The 20,915-nt window shown below is 34.0% G+C and overlaps 1 protein-coding gene across 3 annotated transcripts in view; it reads right to left on the bottom strand.

Annotated features, from left to right (window-relative positions):
* LOC127854166 (uncharacterized) overlaps positions 1-20,915 on the bottom strand; it is a 243,141-nt gene that overhangs the window by 23,113 nt on the left and 199,113 nt on the right. The gene's annotated exons all lie outside the window — the stretch shown is intronic.

The following is a 20,915-nucleotide window of genomic DNA, read 5'->3' as shown; positions in this document are numbered from 1 at the left end:
ATTTCTTACAGAAATTCCTTTAAGAAAACAGCGCAGAAACTGATGAGACGCCGCATCATGCGGCGTCTCGTCTGGGTCTACGCTGTTTGCCAAGGCCTAGACGCCAGGTATAAATGGGTTAATATTTTAACCCACAGATTTGTGGGGTTTCACCAATTATCTAGTAAAGAAACGTTGGAACTTGGACACTTCACAAAAAAGTAATAGTATTTAAATCGTATTAAATGAATGAACATAGAGCATCGTCATAACGATGCTGCAGTCGCAAAATTTTTGCAAGCGTGAGAATCCCATAGGACATGTTTTGGATTGCTTCTATGTTATCTAAGTTGTTGGCTGATGACTGCCATGTCGTCCGGCGTTAAATGGGTTTGAAGGTTGCCAACACGAGAACACGTGAGAAAGAAAAACGTGGAAGCAAATGTCATAATTGTCATATGGCGCTCTTTTTGTCGTACGGACGAGTATACAGTCATTGTATTTGTTGTTTTCTCGTGTTGGAAACTTTGCGGGTTTTAAAATTGCTAACACGAAAAAACGGCAAATGCACCCACCAGGTGGACAAAAGGGCGCCGTTATGTCTGTATATTTAACGTTCTCTCGTGTTGAAAGGTTTGAAAGTCGCCATCACGACAACACGCAAGAACGACAATTATGCCCATTAGAACGACAACAAAGGCGAAAAATGTCAAAATTATCACTTACTAGTATTATGTGAGTTAATCGTGTATCGTTCATGACAACATGAACACTTAGAAATGTCAGCTCATTTTATTATAAAATATTATTTACATAACAATTTACTAGAAGGGACAAAATGATAGCGACGGCTTATGCGATTAACACATTTCAAAAGCAATATTATCTTTTGATAAGCTTGTGGAAAACCTCATATTATCCGTTGGAACAAACAACGCTGACCCATTTCATCCACAAATTAAAAAACTTTGATAATGAAAGAATATGGGGTATGTCTAGTATAGTTATTTCTATATTAAGAATATTTCTTACAGAAATTCCTTAAAGCAAACAGCACAGAAACTGATGAGACGCCGCATCATGCGGCGTCTCGTCTGGGTCTACGCTGTTTGCCAAGGCCTAGACGCCAGGTATAAATGGGTTAATATTTTAACCCACAGATATGTGGGGTTTCACCAATTATCTAGTAAAAAAACGTTGGAACTTGGACACTTCACAAAAAAGTAATAGTATTTAAATCGTATTAAATTAATGAACATAGAGCATCGTTATAACGATGCTGCAGTCGCAAAATTTTTGCAAGCGTGAGAATCCCATAGGACATGTTTTGGATTGCTTCTATGTTATCTAAGTTGTTGGCTGATGACTGCCATGTCGTCCGGCGTTAAATGGGTTTGAAGGTTGCCAACACGAGAACACGTGAGAACGAAAAACGTGGAAGCAAATGTCATAATTGTCATATGGCGCTCTTTTTGTTGTACGGACGAGTATACAGTCATTGTATTTGTTGTTTTCTCGTGTTGGAAACTTTGCGGAATTTAAAGTTGCTAACACGAAAAAACGGCAAATGCACCCACTAGGTGGACAAAAGGGCGCCGTTATGTCGCTCCTGTCTGTATATTTAACGTTCCCTCGTGTTGGAAGGTTTGAAAGTCGCCATCACGACAACACGCAAGAACGACAATTATGTCCATTAGAACGACAACAAAGGCGAAACATGTCAAAATGATCCTTATTATGTGAGTTAATCGTGTATCGTTCATGACAACATGAACACTTAGAAATGTCAGCTCATTTTATTATAAAATGTTATTTACATAACAATTTACTAGAAGGGACAAATGATAGCGACGGCTTATGCGATTAACACATTTCAAAAGCAATATTATCTTTTGATAAGCTTGTGGAAAACCTCATATTATCCGTTGGAACAAACAACGCTGACCAATTTCATCCACAAATTAAAAAAACTTTGATTATGAAAGAATATGGGGTATGTCAAGTATAGTTATTTCTATATTTAGAATATTTCTTACAGAATTCCTTTAAACAAACAGCGCAGAAACTGATGAGACGCCGCATCATGCGGCGTCTCGTCTGGGTTTACGCTGTTTGCCAAGGCCTAGACGCCAGGTATAAATGGGTTAATATTTTAACCCACAGATTTGTGGGGTTTCACCAATTTTCTAGTAAAAAAACGTTGGAACTTGGACACTTCACAAAAAAGTAATAGTATTTAAATCGTATTAAATGAATGAACATAGAGCATCGTCATAACGATGCTGCAGTCGCAAAATTTTTGCAAGCGTGAGAATCCCATAGGACATGTTTTGGATTGCTTCTATGTTATCTAAGTTGTTGGCTGATGACTGCCATGTCGTCCGGCGTTAAATGGGTTTGAAGGTTGCCAACACGAGAACACGTGAGAACGAAAAACGTGGAAGCAAATGTCATAATTGTCATATGGCGCTCTTTTTGTCGTACGGACGAGTATACAGTCATTGTATTTGTTGTTTTCTCGTGTTGGAAACTTTGCGGGATTTAAAGTTGCTAACACGAAAAAACGGCAAATGCACCCACCAGGTGAACAAAAAGGGCGCCGTTATGTCGCTCCTGTCTGTATATTTAACGTTCCCTCGTGTTGGAAGGTTTGAAAGTCGCCATCACGACACCACGCAAGAACGACAATTATGCCCATTAGAACGACAACAAAGGCGTCAAATGTCAAAATGATCACTTTAGCGCCATTTTTGTCGACCTTCTTCAAATAAAAAAAACGCCATAACGATATGGAAGAAATCAGACACCATATGCATCAGTGTATTACCCGTACATAAATTTAAGTGATGAAAATGAGACTGTGCATTTATTAAGAACGTGTGTACATTTTGGGAACTATGTTCGATATGCCTCTTAAACTGACTGCGTACTTTGCGTACTAGATTTTCGAAGAAAATGCCAACTTATATGGGGTACAAAAAACAAGACGGCCCTTAAAAAATCCTTTCAAACGTTCATACCGTGTGATTATCTGATTAAATATATCATAGGTGAATCAAATTGGTCACCATTGTGTGTACTTATGATGTAAATCGTTTGTTATTTGCCAAGAATATCTCCGTCCGGGCAACATTTTTGTCGTTTGATTAAACGATACCATTATTTCTTTACCGAGAATAATATTTTATAATAAAACGAGCTGACATTTCTAAGTGTTCATGTTGTCATGAACGATACACGATTAACTCACATAATTTAACCATCGCCGACTTTGGACAAAGAACGTTCAGAGACATTATCGAGGAAAATTATGATTACCTTCGGAACTCTTTAATTTTAAACAGTAATCTTTTATTAAGTGACAATGTTGTAAACGTTTACGTATATAGGTCATGCACTCTGCCTGTAAATCAAATATGCGTTTTATTGTGTTTCGTTCGTCAGAAATGATGCTTATTTAAGATTGTGATCACAGTCCACAACTCTAATAATAAAAAGAGCTGACAATTATAAATTATCATGGGGTTATGAGCGTTGAACAATGAACCAACATAATGCAACAATGTCTAAAATGTTGGACCTATGTCACTTCAGAGACACATCTCTTAACAGAGTTAGCATTAACATTGTATAAATGTGTATTTTACCAACAGCATAATTCTGCCAAAATAGAATCAAGGTGCTAGTAAATGTTGATATTCGACTACCATTACCATTTTTCCATAGACCGGGGCCCGTATTCGCCAAACATTCTTAGATTTAAGAGAATTTTATTTTTTCAATTGGAACATTCAATAATTGCTTTTTTGTCAACCTTGGCATTTACCACTTTTAGCTAGATTATTCTTTATGTAGACAATTTTATCAATGACAAAATCATCTGTGGTAGTCTGTATATTTGAATATTTAACGGGTTTTTGTTAGTTCTAAGTCTATTATAAGTCGAAGAATTGATTGGCGAATACGGTCCCGGGTAACTCATTGTTAAGTATATCTTGTGTTGTTGTTTTTTCCTGCGTAAATATACTTACGAAATGTGTTACAACTAATATGCACTGTTTATACTTACGCAATATCTTACCAAATAACACGCACGGTTTATACTTACGCAATATGTTACCAACTAAAACACGCAGTTTATACTTACACAATATATTACCTACTAATACGCATGGTTTATACTTACACAATATCTTACCAAAAAAAACACGCACGGTTTATACTTACGCAATATGTTACCAACTAATACGCACGGTTTATACTTACGCAATATCTTACCTAAATAACACGCACGGTTTATAGATCTACTCACACAAAATGTTACAAACAAATACGCAAGGTTTCAGTAAAGCCACTGATGTTGATATCAACACTCACTAGTTCCTTGATAATATTTTAGCAAAATTATGCAGTCGGAAAAAAATATTAAAAGTACATGTATAAAATGTATAGGCTAATTTTGTTCAGGATTTCATGATTAATGACGAACCTGATGGACACGTCACATGGCGGGTGATTAATTTGTCCAGCACCTGGCCATTTACTGGACATTTGCACAGCCAAGAGACGCTGTGTGATTATGTGGCCTTTATTGTGCTTTATAAAAACGATGTTGAGCGTGCATTAGAAGATCATTTTTTCTGTGTATTTTATTTAAGACGATTAATAGGTGGACCTTAAGTACAACGATTCGATGACGATGTAACAATGCATGTTGATTAAATGTTGAGTTATAAATCAAAGATTTTTGAGAATATAAAGAAACCAGACAGAAACATTGCAAAACAAATGGATAGACATTGGGATAACAGAGTAAACAGATACATAAAGACAATTCAAATATAGACAAAGCAAGAACGGTTGATAAAATTGTACCATCTAGACAAGAATCATTAAAGCGCAGTTATGAAAGAAATTCAGAAAGATGTAGATCAATCAGTTACTACAGAAAGTGCGAAGAGATAGGGAGTTAGGAATGACATTGAAGAACAGTATTAGTATTAGAAAACCTTTAACATAAAATATATTAGCTCAGATGGGTAACCGAGAAGGAGCATTTAGTGCGATAAAGATGTATAACAACAATTTATTTATTCTTTCCTTGTGTTACATAACTATCGCATGGTCATTAAGTTGTAGTTGGTATTCGGCCCTTTAACATAAATTTACGAAAATAATTCCGGCATTCTCCTTTTCAGGTCCTCAATCGAAAAGAAAGATTGGTCTGACAAGCTGATCGTATTTTGGCTTTATTACTGAAACTTAATACAAAGTTTTATTCGGATATTTATGTCATGTTAAATAATTGATAAATACGATTAGTAAGAGGACCGGTCTTATATATATACATCTTTTTTGTTAAATTTATTTTACTGTTACGTTATTTTATCAATCCGTATATTATCTACTGTCTATAATGTATTTAACCTTATATTTCTCATTTTAGGCAAAAAAAATCTAACTCGGTTTGCGCTCTAGTACCAGACAACACCGCATAGGTGAATGCAAATATATACTGATTGAACATGGAGTTAAAATATATTTTATTTGAGGTCACATGTAAAGGTTGAAGATATATTTAAGTGGATAGCCTGCCTTGCTTTTAACCAGGTATTTCCCTGAAGTATTAACTAGAAATTATCAGTACTGCGTATTAATTAAGCATTCTAGCTGTCAGATGGATATGTTTTGCTTTTAACCAGGTATTTCCCTGAAGTATTTACTAGAAATTATCAGTTCTGCGTATTAATTAAGTATTGTATCTGTCAGATGGATGTGTCGTGTACAAAAAGTGTAAGATGTTCCCTGTTCGCTATTTTTAGTCTCTAAAGTTTATGATTTTCTGTACATGTATTTACTTTGAATTTGCGAATATATGAGTGTCAGAAAATCATGTATATAAGAATGCAATTACATTTTTATTGAAAGCGGGTCTAATATATTTTGATTTTATGTTATTTTTTAACATGGGTGCAATGGTGTAACTTATATCGTGTTTAGCTTGTGATCAGATATTAAACTTATGTCTTGATCTGTAAGAGAGATGTGTCGTCTGCAAAAGAAGTTTCCTTTTTCTTAATGTTGTTTTATTTGTTAGTATTTAATTATCATAAATGTCCTCACTTAATTTGGAAGACATATGCGCATACGTAACATGAAAAGAGTTGTTGTGAATGGAAAGTATTATTTCACAATGTCTTTATTAAAACATATGGTATATTTCTTTTACATTATAGTTGATATTGTCGCTAGTTCATAATCAATCTTTAATTAGCTTATTGCCAAAATAATGTTTAATATTATTTATATAATGCGTTTTTATTACATTCCAAATACTTTGTTTAATTCCGCGGACAACCGTCTGAACCAGGACTTCTATTAGAATTCATGTCTTTTATGACGTAAAGACGTTCGCTTTCCCTGAGCATGACTGAAATTTCTATGTAATTGTTTGTAAGCGTGTAAATGGTGTTAGTTTTGTTAAGTTATGCGATTGTAAATGTTTTGCATTAGTTTCCATTTATGCCGAGACACTAACTCCTAATTCCAAAATTATTGTATTTGCTATTTTTCGCATTATGTTCAATGCGTATATCTCTTGCTCGTTCTAACGTGGACTTTTGTTTCGAGATCTGTTAAAAAAAAACAATAAATTTAAGTACAATGTATTATTTTTGTTGGTACAATGTCATATGTTTGCATCTTCCATTTCAGATTGATTTTTGCCGTTATCTCGTAAGTATTTTAAACAAGCTTCAAAGTCTATAATGCATGTATATAAGTCTTTCTTTAAACATCTGCGAAAATATCTCTATATTTCATGCAATGCGTATTATTATAAGCCTAAAGAATCATCATAACCATGATGTAAATCAATTCCGTAACGTATGAGTTCAGCTCTTTCATTACAAATTTACGTCATTATGTTCCTGTCTGTTTTGCGAAATGTATATGTTGTAAGAAATATATCACCAAACAAAAATAACTCAAATAACACTATTAGCATGTTATATATTACCTTCACTACAAAAAGAAATATGAACACAATGTGGCTGCATATTTATGAGAGATAGCCGGGGAGTTAATAATATTCCACTTTAGCCATGTACAAAAACTGCCCCATAGGGGTCACTTTTTTAATGGACCAGAACCACTGCAGGACGCATATGATCAATTTTCAAACTCGGCTGAACAAATTGAACAAATTGTCAAACAAAGTGTCGTGAAGGTTGCACTAAAATGTGACTTCTAGAGTTTTAACAAGTAAATATAAGAAGGTTTGACGTTTGCCATATAAGGAAAACTGCCCCGTCCCGTGGCGGCCAAGTGTTTCGACGAAACGGAACCATTTTCAATCTCAGTCAAGACATCAATGCAACAAACGTTCTGATCAAGTTTCATGAAGATTTAGCTACAATGCTATTTCGACAGTGTTAACAATGTTATATTCCAGTCATATATGGAAAAATACCCCACAAACAATCTTCAAGTCATCCGAACAAAAATATACAACAAGTGTTCTGACGACGTTTCATGAAGCTTCGACTATGAATTTAACAAGCTGTTTCTTGTATTTGACCTAGTGGTTTAGTTTTTGGTCTCACTTGACCCATTAACAAACTATGCCAAGATTGGCACAATTGTTTTGACCAAGTTCCATTACGATTTGACAATAAATGTGGCATCTACAATGCGCGCAAGCCTAATGTTGACGACGGACGACAGACAAAAGGCGATCACAAAATCGCACAATGAGCATGTTGTGCTTAAGTGAGCTAAAACGCTAAAAGCAAAACATTAAACAATTATATTATGTCAGTACATAATATATTTATCGTGTCTAACAATCCGCAAACGAGAAAACATACGGTTTAACATGTTTATGCAGATCTCTCTTATACAATTAAAAATTCTCTTAAACAAATTAAAGATTTAAAAAGCAATAATGGCCTTAAAATGTCATTCTTAAACTGTTATAAAATTTATTACAAATATCAAAGTTTATACTTTAAAAAACATTGCCTAAACAAGGGACAAAATTGTCACAAAACAGGGTTTTCAATTTTAAAAAAGTCTGATAAAGGGAGACAACTCAAAATGTGTATTGTAACTGATTTTTTATAGCTACCCCCTTGTTTTAAAATCTATTTTCAGTCGTGGCGAACTTGACCTTGGATATATTGACGTACCTTTTTCGCGCGACACACCGTCCAATGATGGTGAACAAATGTGCCAAATGATTTTAAAATCTCACAATGAATGACATAGTTATGGCCCAAACAAGCTCATTTATGGCCATGTTTGACCTTTGAACTCAAAGTGTGACCTTGACCTTGAATATATCGATGTAATGTTTTCGCGCGACACACCGTATAATGATGGTGAACAAATGTGCCAAATGATTTTAAAAACTCACAATGAACGACAAAGTTATGACCCTGACAAGCTTGTTCCGCCCGCCCGCAAGCCCGCTCGCCCGCCGACATTTGCCAATCTAATAACCATGTGTTTCCTTCGGAAAACCAGGTTAAAAAGTATACATAAATATTTCATTTCTAGGCACATTAAAACGACAAAAATTTGATTATTGAAAATATGTCCATAACAGAACTAATTTAGCCAGTAGCTGGCTGTATCTCCTACAAAAAAGGTTGTCTATACATGGTGCAATAGGTCACTTGTGAATTATTTAAAGATCAAATGGAGAGAATAGAATTACAGGTACTGACATATCATGTATATTGGATGAAGGGTCAAATTAAATTAATATAAAACAGTCTTTATATTTAACTGGGACTATCGTCGTCGTCGTCGTGAACCATCAGCATCATTAACAGAGCAATTTCAATACACACTACCATAGTCTCGTGGCAGCCATAATTTTCAACAGACATTCTGATCAAGTTTCACGAAGATTTGGCAAAACATGGACTTCAGAAAAGTAAACAAGGTTTTATACAGGCATTTTAGGAAAACAGCCCCGACCCCTGGTTACCATGTTTTTGCAACAGACTGAAACCATTTTTAATCTTGGCCCGGATATGATAAGAACAAATGTTCTGGCCGAATTTCATAAACATGTGACTCCCAGAGTGTTAACAAGGTTTCATTATAGCCAGATAAGGAAAACTGCCCCGAATCTTGATGGCAATGGTTTTCAACATATCGCAGCCATTATCAATCTCGGCCCAGATATTTATAGAATGTTATATCGAATACTACAGAATTATACCGCCTCCTTGGTGCAAAAAGGTATAAATTGATTTAATTTCATTTAGACAAATATATGACTTTATCAACGGTAGTATGATTGTTTACTCAAGCATCTCGATCATTCAGAAAATAAAGGTTGTCACGTGTCCTTGACGTGACGTCTGAACAAATATAAAAAGTGGATTCGCTGTCATAAACCTTAGGTACCCTTACTTCTCCATAATTTCTCGATTACGCTTAAGCACACTCTGCACTTGCGTACGTGCAACACAGAGCTCACTTGCTATCACGCGCAAACTTTTTCCAGATTCAAACACTTGACTCGCTCCTCTAAACATCATCATCATCATCATCCTCGTCGTCGTCATCATCATCATCATCATCATCATCATCATCATCATCATCATCATCATCATCATCATCATCATTATCATCATCATCATCATCCGTTCTGACAAAGTTTCATGGAGTTTGGACTAAAATTGTGATTTCTTGAGTGTTAACACGGTTTTACTATATCCAACTAAAAAAACTGTCACGCCCAAAATCGACCATGTTTTTAAACACACCGAAACATTTTAGAACCTAGCTGCGATATAATTAGAATAAATGTGTTGACCATATTTGATGAACATTTGATTATACATGTGACCACTAGATTGTTAACAAGCTTTTTCTAAAATTCGATCTAGTGACCATTGTTTTGACCTCAAGTGACTTTTTAAGTGAACATATAATCAGAACAATCTGCTGATTAAGTTACCTGAAGATCGGACGATGCATGTGGCCTCCAGAGTGTAAACAAGGGTAATATTTGCGACGCAAGACGCACAACAAACCACGGACAAGTTGCGACCGCAAACTATTTTAATATTTAAAAAAATGCTAAAATATTGCGTATGATGCAAAGGAAATCCCAGTAATGTCGTAAATAGAAGCGCATCATGCATTACAAGTTGTATTCTTGGATGATCAAATAAAAATAATTATTTTTTCACAACTTTTATTATATTCGTTATCGGATTGTTGTAGAAAATATATAATTATATAAATATGTGCTTTGCTTTAATTGTATTGTGTTACATGGACACAGAAGGGATGACAGTTAATGTTTATAAAAAATAAGTTTTGTTCCAATGAAAATAATTAAAGGATATGTACATAAATTTACAAGGCTCTAGAATTTTAACATTTTTAATCTTTAATTGATAACAGTTAAGAGAACGAACCGTGATCATATACAAAACGTAAAATACATTAATAAGTAAACCACTTGCTACAATGATCTTTGTTAACTTAGCAAATTGAAAGGCGTGATAAAAAAAACTCCCCATTGATATATACATAAGATACAAACAAATAAAAACGAAAAACAACAAATAACTAAAGAATTATACCACAAACCCTTCCCCCAAACGCAAGTGTCCATTGCCATTCTGTGTATTGTATCGTCTTTGTGAACTCACCAGAGATCTATCGTTTAAACACACATATAATTCGTAGTCGTATTTTCTCTTCAAGAGAACCATTATTTAATTTTATCAAAAATATTTGTGTACTTACTTTAAAATATACTAAATGCTTTGTGTACTGGTAACCACATTTCATGTAGTGTAATAAATGTTAAATACGGACACCCATGGCAAAGTGCAATAATGACACCATGTTGAGAACGTAATCGCCACGTTTCTTCTTTAAATTGTAACGCCGCTTAATGCATTGTGGTTCTTAAGTCGAATTGTTTTCATATAAGATTATGATCTTATAATCTATTAGACAAGGTTTTGCAGGAATACGTTGACTGACAGTCTCACCGAAAAGACACTAGTCTCAATTAAATTGTTTCTCATTATAGATGAGATAATCGCCTTAATTGGGAAGGTGAAACTCGTCTTTTCAGAACTACTTTGATACTATGTTTAAAAAATCTCAAAATTTAATAGTTATGATTCTATGAAAACAAACATATTATATATATGCATGGCATAATTGATCATTTTTTACAAAATATTATGCTGGCAGTCAAGTTTTTTTAAGCAAATACAACAACATAATAAAAGCATGCTTATTTTCAGATTCGTTATAATGACGAATCAATTAAAACATGATATTGCCATTAACAACTGTATCGATAAGTCTTTTTGCGTTCACTTTAGTGTCAGAATGATATATATTATATATATATATATATATATATATATATATATATATATATATATATATAATCAAAATGATATTTACAACAAGAGCTATCGAAAGGACTGCGTGCTCGACCTTTCAAGTTCTTGTCAGAGTTTATGCCGCCTTTTTTCAAAACCAAACTCTTTATTCAGTAGATAAGTTATTTTAGCCATCAAGCAGATAAGTATTTTTCCAATTGGTAAAATATCCCACGAGCCTAATATACTTAAATTTAAAGTGTAATCCATTTTTCGATATTTATTTATAGTGACCATAGACATTGACCCAGTGTGCCCAATATTCAAACAAAAATGAAATTATTGTTTTATCTATATCAGCTTGCATCACAATAGCTTAATTCATTCTCCAGATATGAGCAAAATTAATGTATACATTTTTAAACAGTGACAGTTTACCTTGATCACATCAATCCAATATATTTTCCCTGGATATAAGGAATTTTTGTTTCTTATTTATTACACTTGCAAAGTTTGTTTTCAAGTTATTGAGCACACATTATTCTTCAAAATTTACTAACAAGTCATTAACTCATACAACTGGAGTCCATGGTAAATTGAATACTATGCATGTATGTAAGCACTTTCAATACAATAGATGACTTTTTATTGAGTTAATTAGCAGAAGCTGATAATCTATGCTTTTTAACAGTGACCTTAACCCCATCTGCAATATAAAATTATGAAGTAATGGAATCTTTGTATTCAGTTGCGTGACATCAGCTAATTTGTGTTTTTAGTACTTACGCGAAATCCATGTTTTCTATCTGAATAATTGTGGCATGACCCTGACCTCATGCATGCCACAGGCATCTCTCGCAATAACTGAAAATAAGTTATTTACATATTTAGCTGCACTACCCATAGCTTAATGTATTTTTGAGAGAGACAATTGTTCCATATTTACTTAAATAACCTTGACCTTGATCCCACCTAGCCTATATGAAATCCAATACTGGGTCTGGATACAATGTATAAAGTTTCAGAACAATAAATCAATAAGTCACAGAGATATTGATTGGAATACATTTCTGTCTATATAGCGTATATGGAAAAAGATTATCTTGTTAAAAGACTTTTAATCATAAATAAATTCAAACGAATGTCACCAAACAGTTATTTCAAAACTATATGGCGAATAAATGTTACAGTTTCAAATGATATTTGAAATATTCCAAAGAAAAAAACTTACTGAATAACTTTTACTTGTCTTTTTTTCAATGCATACAAATGTTGAAGTAAATAAAGGCTCTTAATTAAAAAAATGAAAATAGACTAACCAAACTTGGCCTATGGTGTTCATTTAATAAGTGAAATTAATGCTGCACATTTAAGTTTGAGTTATATCCTTCAAAACAATACTGAGAAACCATCTTACCAAAATTTTAACCTAGCTAGGAAGCCGAAGCCGGTGCGAATAGACAGGGAGGGTTATCACGTGATTGCGACGTCCATGCCGAGACAGATATATTTCGCTTTTTTACCCTTTATTTCTTTTGTTTGATATTTTTTATCACGCTCACTTTCCAGCTTTATAAGATATGAAGGTGATTAGCGTTTAAATCGCATTAACAATTCACTGTATAGCTCGACTTTACTCACTGCGAATTTTCTTAGTGGAGCTGTAATTAGGTCATCCCGCTAAGAATTTTTGCACCGAGTAGTAGCGGGGTATTATGAGAATATTAATATAAAACAAACGCTAGTAATTTTCTTGCTGATATGGCTGGAAAGTGAGCGGCATTGAAAAATAATACGAGTAACAAAGGGTATAAAACGGCGAAAATACTCGTCTCGGCATGGACGTCGCCATCTTGACTATCACGTGATTAATCCTTCTGATTGAATAGATAGCATTTTCTTGCTGCAAAATTGAGCTACCAAAGTAACTGTGTAGACAAACAATTACAAAATAATAAGGAATCGATATAAACATAACTTAATTGATATAATTATTAGATCTTAACATTTTTCAAAGAATTAGATCCCTCTCATACGAATTAGCATATACAATGTCAATGGCATGTTTTGGTTGCTGTGAACAGAGTCTAGTCTATCAAACAATCAAATACGTGACATCTCTTCAATTCGTTAATTTATTTTAGTGTTTTATTTGAATGGTGGCCTTGATAAAATCAGTGGTAAGACTTAATTGATCTGTTCAATTTATTTAATATTTTAAAGACATGTGCAACAATCTCTATTAAATTTGTAAATTAATAAAGAATGTTATAACTTTATACAGTTTTCATATTTTACATAATATCAGATGTGAATAAAACTTGGAGCGTCTCTGTGTAACTGCCGTGCGTCTTCTTCCTTAATATATTATAAAAATTTCAAGCTGCGTTGTGTTAATTATTACAAGAATGGCGGTCGCTAGTTTGAGAAATATTGATACAGACAAATTGGAATACATCAACCAATTAATACATTTCTGAACTACACTAGTATCAAGATTTTTCATAGATTTGACCCTGAGACCTACTGTTATACCCCACCTGACCCTTAGTCGAACATTTCCCAGATATTGCCAAAATAAACACTCTGACCATGATCTATCAAATTTAAATCATTCATGTGTTATTAATATAGATGTAACCTAATAACGTAGTTGTGTTTACCACATTTGACCCATGATCGTACTTGAGCTTGCTATCGTAAATACAAACAAGTTTCAGCAAGATTGAATTACAACTGTGACTTCTGGAATAGAAACAACTGTTTTTGAATTGTTGACCTAGTTTTGCCCCACCTGACCAAGATTCAAACTTAGTCTAGATTTTTTCAAGATAAACAATTAACCACTACATATTCAGGTGAGGCAAAATTATGTATCGTAATTCAATTTACACACTCGTATACATCTAAAAACATATATATGAATTTATTTAAACAAAAATTGTTAAGCCATCCTGTAAAAACCTTTGTATGCACACATACTATCATTGCTTCAACATAATACATTTAAAGCATGGATATATAAGTACATTTCAATTTACATTAGAAATCACAATCTATCACATAAAACACAGATAACGAGAACAAGGGTGCTTATATCACAGAAGTTAAACTATAATAGAATGGTACATTCACAGTGAACGTAACAATAATAACAACACTACATTTGTTTCATATTGATAATAACATAGTATATTATTACATGCACAGGTAATCGTACCAAGACAAATAAAACAAGCGATTGATTATGCCAAAATTAAGCTACAAAATCTAGAAGGCAATATACATACGACAAAAGACCTACGCATATGTAATATACTTCTCAAGCCTATCAGTTTTCAAGTTGGCTTCACATTCCCCAATAACACAACACTCTAGATTATTTGTCAATAAATACACAATAAATAAAACGATTTAGATATTGATACATATAAATTCATAACACAAACAACAATATATGGTATTTGATATTAGATATAGGAATCAGGAATGAGGGGATGAAACGTGTCCGGAATAAAAGCAGGTGGTGGTGAAGGTTGCAGAGACATGTCTGTTAGATTGATCTGGTAAGCTTGGTAAACTTGTTTTTCCTCCCATTAACGAGCCCCGTCCCATATGCGATCTCAGTGTCATCAGTTCATAACCTTAGCTTAATTCATTCATAAATGAATAACCGGAAAATGGGTTTATTTCAATTTGCTCTTGAGTTTTCGAAAGCCGAAACCAGAAGTTATTGCCAATGACAACGAACAGTTGTTGCACCTCCCCTATAGTGGACAATTAACAAAGCACAATGACTGAGGAATTAAGAATGTATAAAACAGATTATTTGCATTTAATGGATTTTGATGAGGTCTATCCACTTCAAAATTCACTATATTAAAAGAATACCACTTTTAATTTATGAATTATTCATCACAAAATAACAAAAAGAAAAAATAACAAAGAGAAAAAACTTTATAATTATGATATGCAGACTAATGTTGTTTTTTCGCATTGCCCTTCCTATTACATTTATTCCTCAAGTTTCACAATTATATCTTAAATGTATAAAACAAACTAAAAACAACAACAAAACACATTTTAACAGACCAAAGACAGGTTGCTTATTAAAGGGCTTACGCAAAGTAATTTCGGAGCCCTAATGCGTAAGAAATAGTGGTAGCCTTTTAATCCACAATAGAACCAGTTAGCATATGTGTACATATAAACATTGTGAAATACAATACTCCAACAAATTATGCGACTTAAGAACAAATACATAAAAACAATAATGCTGTGTACAAATCTCTTTCTACAACCATCCAAAACGATGTAAGCATATAATTCGAAATTGTCCCACCTACATATCTTTCGATAAGGACAATTTTGAAAATATATTTGTACAAAACTCACTCTTCACTACACATATATTTGAATTACATTACAACCGTTCAAAACTAACATCTTAACATGTAAAAAAAAACACTAACATTCGTCCCTTAAGCGTGTATGTCCTCTTATTTCACTATCATCCTCTTATATCAACCATGAGCTGTTAAATGCCTTAATTTGACGTCTGACTTCTAAGTGTAACCTCGGGATAAAGGAAGCTGTTTAATGGCAAAATATGAGTTGACTCTTAATTATGCCCCGACTTTTGAGGTGGGTATACGGGTTTTTACACGTGACACATCGTCTAATGACAGTTTACAGATTTGTCCTGTTATTTTAAAATCAGTAACTACATTGCAAATGTGTGTGACACAGGAACGGATATCTGGGTACTTGTACAGATGGACAAAATGGATAACTTATAACATTTATTTATTGATTCGGTTATTCATTGAACGAAATATACCATGTTGTACACCATAGCTGTTTATACATATCCGTATGCTTATTTTTTTAATTTTGACGAAATCTTTCAATCATAATTGAGTTGTCGATTAAAAGTGCGCATTTCATACTGAAAGAAGCTCAATACTGACAGAATCAAGTACGTTAGCACTCTCTAAAAGACCGGCTTTGATTCCACATTAGAATACAATCGTGCTGCGTTGATTGCTCTATTAAGACTTCGCAGCGTTGCATTCTCTGCCTCTCTGTTCCTCCATTTAACCAAGTACTTGAAAACAAATTCATACTTATTGCCCTTACAATCAGGGTCAGCATACATCAGGTTTAACTCCACATTGCGCAACCCAAGTTCAATACCAAGCATCCAGTATTCTTTACAAATGACACTGGCCACTTTTGATAGATGTTTATTTTCAGCTAGTTTATTTAAATCATCGCTATCACATTTGTCAGCTAAAATCAATTCGTTTTTGAACCAATATTGCAAAGCCTCTGATCTTTCAACTGGATGACTTTCACTACATGCATCGCAGTCTAATTCACTCTCGTAATTGAACTGTGCCACTCTCAGGATTCCTTTATTGTGCAAACATATTTTCATGAATGGGCATTGATTATATACATATCAAAAGCTGTACCAGTTCGTGGTGTCTCTACACAATTGCCAACAAAATCTTGCAAACTCTGACAAAGTTTGTGTCGAACTTCTTGACAAAGATTGGTGTCAATATCAGATGTAATCATCTTTTAACAGCACGCTATCCTTGCATAAATGATGTAGTCTTTATACCAGATGGTTAAAGTGTATGTTTGGCGAATGGCAAAAATAGCCAATCCGTTGTACAGGCGATCTTTGTCTTCTTCTTTTTTGATTGGCCAAGCGCGGATGCATACAGCAACAAGCCTGTGGAAGAAGGATGGAGGCATACACTTTTCGCAAAAAACAAACGCTAAAACTGGGGTTCGTTTGAATCGTTCGCAGTCAGGTGAAGTGAATTTGTCTATGGAAGGCGGTGTATTTTTCAGTCGGCACGGAACAATGTGGAAATCAAGCAATTTGAAATTGCAATCTTCAGTAACATCTGTTTTAACTTGAGCACCATTGTCTTGTTCTGTTGCCTTTGGCTTTGCCATAACATTTAGGTGTTCCATATACTTAATGACATCATCTTTGTTTTCCTTTATGTGAGAAGGACTATTGTACATAATTTCATCAATTATGTGTGGTTTGAGAATTGCAAGCTTGTCATAGTCCTCCCAATCTTTTAGAAATTTGGGTTTTCTTCTACCGATATATGTTACAAAACACTTGAAGGCGTCAATGATCCATTGGGGAGCAAGAACAACCAAATGTTTCAGTTCATCAGTGTTGTAAAAAAGGATTTTGCCTTGCCTGTGCTGTAATTCCAGAAACACTAATAGTTCATCTTTCGAAAGAACAAGTGCGTGTTTTTTGGAAAGATTTACTTCTTCAATCTCATCCATGTGTACTAATTGCTGACCTTCATCTCTAATTTTGTCAAGAGACTGTTCCAAATGAATCCATCGAAGTGGATACTTATCTTTACCCCAGTAATCTTGATTCTCAGACACACGTTTGATTTCCTCTCTCAATTCAGCAAAGTCCGGATCAGTTGGTGATAAATTGTTCACTAAGAACATCCTCTCATAAATGTGACGTTCGCAGCGATTTTGGGTATTGTTGCGCAAATGACGTTGTTGAGAAAAACGTGATTTTAAAATGTCAATTAGGTTACCGCCTATTACACACTTTTCATAACTGCAATTCCATCTAAACAAGATGTATATACCCTTAATAACTAATAATAATACATCACACGCACTGGCAATATTGTTCCATGACATTTAGACCATAAACTAGGATATCGACAACAGACCTCAAAATATTTGTCGGAGTATTTACCCTTGTCGGATGTCCAAAATGGCGATGTCAACGAGTGAGAGCGATATACCTGGCTTAGTTTTTATAATACGTAAATGACACGGCTGATAAATGGAAGGATACATCGGCATACATCTCAGAAAGGTATTTATTGATTTTACGGCAGTTGTCACGGTAATATTTTGTTTGAATTAGTTAGAAAATGAGCAAAATATTTAACCCGGGAGTGAAATTCTGATATTTTTAGGTCAAACTTCTTTGTTTACTTATCCATAGCAACATCAATATAAACGGAGGGAAATTTCAAAATGTAAAAAAAAATGTCACAACAAAGTCAAGGCTCCACGATTGCTTATGAATATAGTCAAGACAGTATTTTTTAGATGAAATTAATGAGGTCGAATCTCTTTACTTTGGTGATAGTGACTTACAACCCCAATGCCCAATCAAAGCCATACATGAATATTCAGAATATTCATTATCAGATGAAAGTGAACCTGATGAGAAAAGCGATGTAGGTGATTATTCAGATTATTCTGATGATGATGATGATGTTCCCTTAGATTTTCATCAACGTGATAACGCTTCTTCCATTGAATGTACTGCACAAGACATCAATAACAAAAATCAAGTTGAAGAATTCTTTGACAAGTCATGTTGCTGTAAGCATCTGTACCAAAACCCTTGCAGTAAAGTTATAAGCCTCACTGACATAATTGAAATCAGAGATTCTTGTTTGACATTAAGCAATGAACATTTAGATTTGGTTGTAAAATCAGCCATTCTATGTCATCGCAACACTGCCAATTCTACTTTTTACTCCGGCCATGTCAGTAAACAACGACAACGACCTAGTCAAAAATACTTTATTAAAGGAAAACAAGTCTGTAAAGCTACATTTTGTTTTGCTTATTTAATAAGTAAAAACAAATTGCAAGCCATTGCTACTTCACTTGACAATGAAGGACTCGTACCAAGAATACATGGTAACAAAAACAAAATGCCACATAACACCATACCGTTTAATGAAAAAGTGTATGTTGTCAAGTTCATTAAACAATATGCTAGCGACAATGCTCTTCCATTACCTGGCAGGCTGCCACATATGAGAAAATTGAAAGTTTTATTGCTGCCCTCAGATAAAACTAAGCTAGACATTTTAAATGTTCTGCAAGAGTTATCCAAGGACTCCAGTGTTGGATCATTCCATGGCACATACAGTTCATTCTGCAGGTTATGGAATGAATTTTGTTACAACATTATCATTGGTCAGCCAAAAACTGACTTATGTAATAAGTGTCAAAATTTCTCTTCTTCATTAACTCAAAGTGGGATGCTTGATGAGAATGAAAAATCAGAAATACTTAACTTGTATGAAAAGCATGTACATTCTGCAACAACTCAAAGAGAGGCATATCGAGCAAAGTGTGCAGATGCAAAACTAACTTGCTCCACACACACATTTATTGAAGGTTTGTTTGTTTGTTAGCTGAAAAATATACTATGTAGTTGATTCAAAATTATTTTGGGTTATGACAAAATGTTTACCGGTAAATTTTAGGGCTGTCACGATTCACCGGTATACCGGTATATCGCGGTGCATGTCGTGAAAAAAATCGCACCGCGGTACGGCCTTGCCGCACCGGTTTTTTTAATATTATTATATTAGCACAGATATAAATACATTACATAATTATTTTGATATAGATATCATATTGAAAAATGTAGAAGCGGTTCAAAAGGGCTAAATAAATAATCCGTTAATATCCAGGTCAAGCAAGCGCTTCCACTTGTAGATGTTTAACTTTCACGTTTAAAATAAGGCGATGTATGGGTCCGTACCTTTTTTGGAATTAGGGACAGATTTCCTTTGCAAATAAGTTCATAATTATCCAAAAGATGTTTATTTTATTTCTTATTTTCTTTCTTTAGTATATCGATCGTTCAAAGCATGGCACTACCGAATCATGTTATCTTAAGATTCTGAAAGTCGAGGAAGAGTCAGAACGCTACGGATTTTCAATACTGGGCCCGCTGACTCCGCATTTTGAACATGCCCTTGAAGCGTTCAATTTACACAGATTGTAGTCACAGCTATTGTAAACAACATGGCGGACATTTTAGAAAAAGACGCGAACAATAACAATGACTACTTCTATCAAGTTTATTACAGTTTCTTTTACAGTTTCTAGTCATACTATGATACCAGTGTTTTCTGATTATTGAGTTTAATAAAGTTTGTAAAACTTGTAATTCTGCTATTTTCTTCACAGATACATATTCTGTAAAATATCGCGGTACGTACCGCGATACAGTGTTGCCGTACCACGATATACCGCGGTACGCTCACGGCGTATCGTGACAGCCCTACCGGTAATATTGAAATAAGAAATGAGATTTTTGTAGAACCAATATGAATATGTTTGAGATGACTTACAAACACAATATCACAAAATGTGCACTGTATTAATAACATGATACAATAAATGATTAATCAATATGAAAGTATATGACTTTCTAAATGTTTTCAGGATCAGAGCCGTGTTCATTGATTGGAGGACCTGTACATTACAGTTTTGATTATGCACAACAAGTTCATATTCCACATCACTATCTTAAGATAAACACAGATAAATATTAAACTCAGCTTTGAAGTTGCAAAGTTATCACCAAATTTGGTTAACACATGCTATCCCACATATTTGAAGGCTAGGGCCCCTTCAAACAAGCCTTATAAAAAACATGTTATGTATACAAATGAATTTGCACTGTCACACTTTCAAAAAAATAATTATTGATTATGTATGAAACGAAATGAGTGT

The sequence above is a fragment of the Dreissena polymorpha genome, chromosome 12, assembly GCF_020536995.1.
Source record: "Dreissena polymorpha isolate Duluth1 chromosome 12, UMN_Dpol_1.0, whole genome shotgun sequence".
NCBI classification, from domain to species: Eukaryota; Metazoa; Mollusca; class Bivalvia; order Myida; family Dreissenidae; genus Dreissena; species Dreissena polymorpha.
Note: the sequence above shows the minus strand (reverse complement) of the source record. Positions and strands in the feature narration are given on the sequence as shown.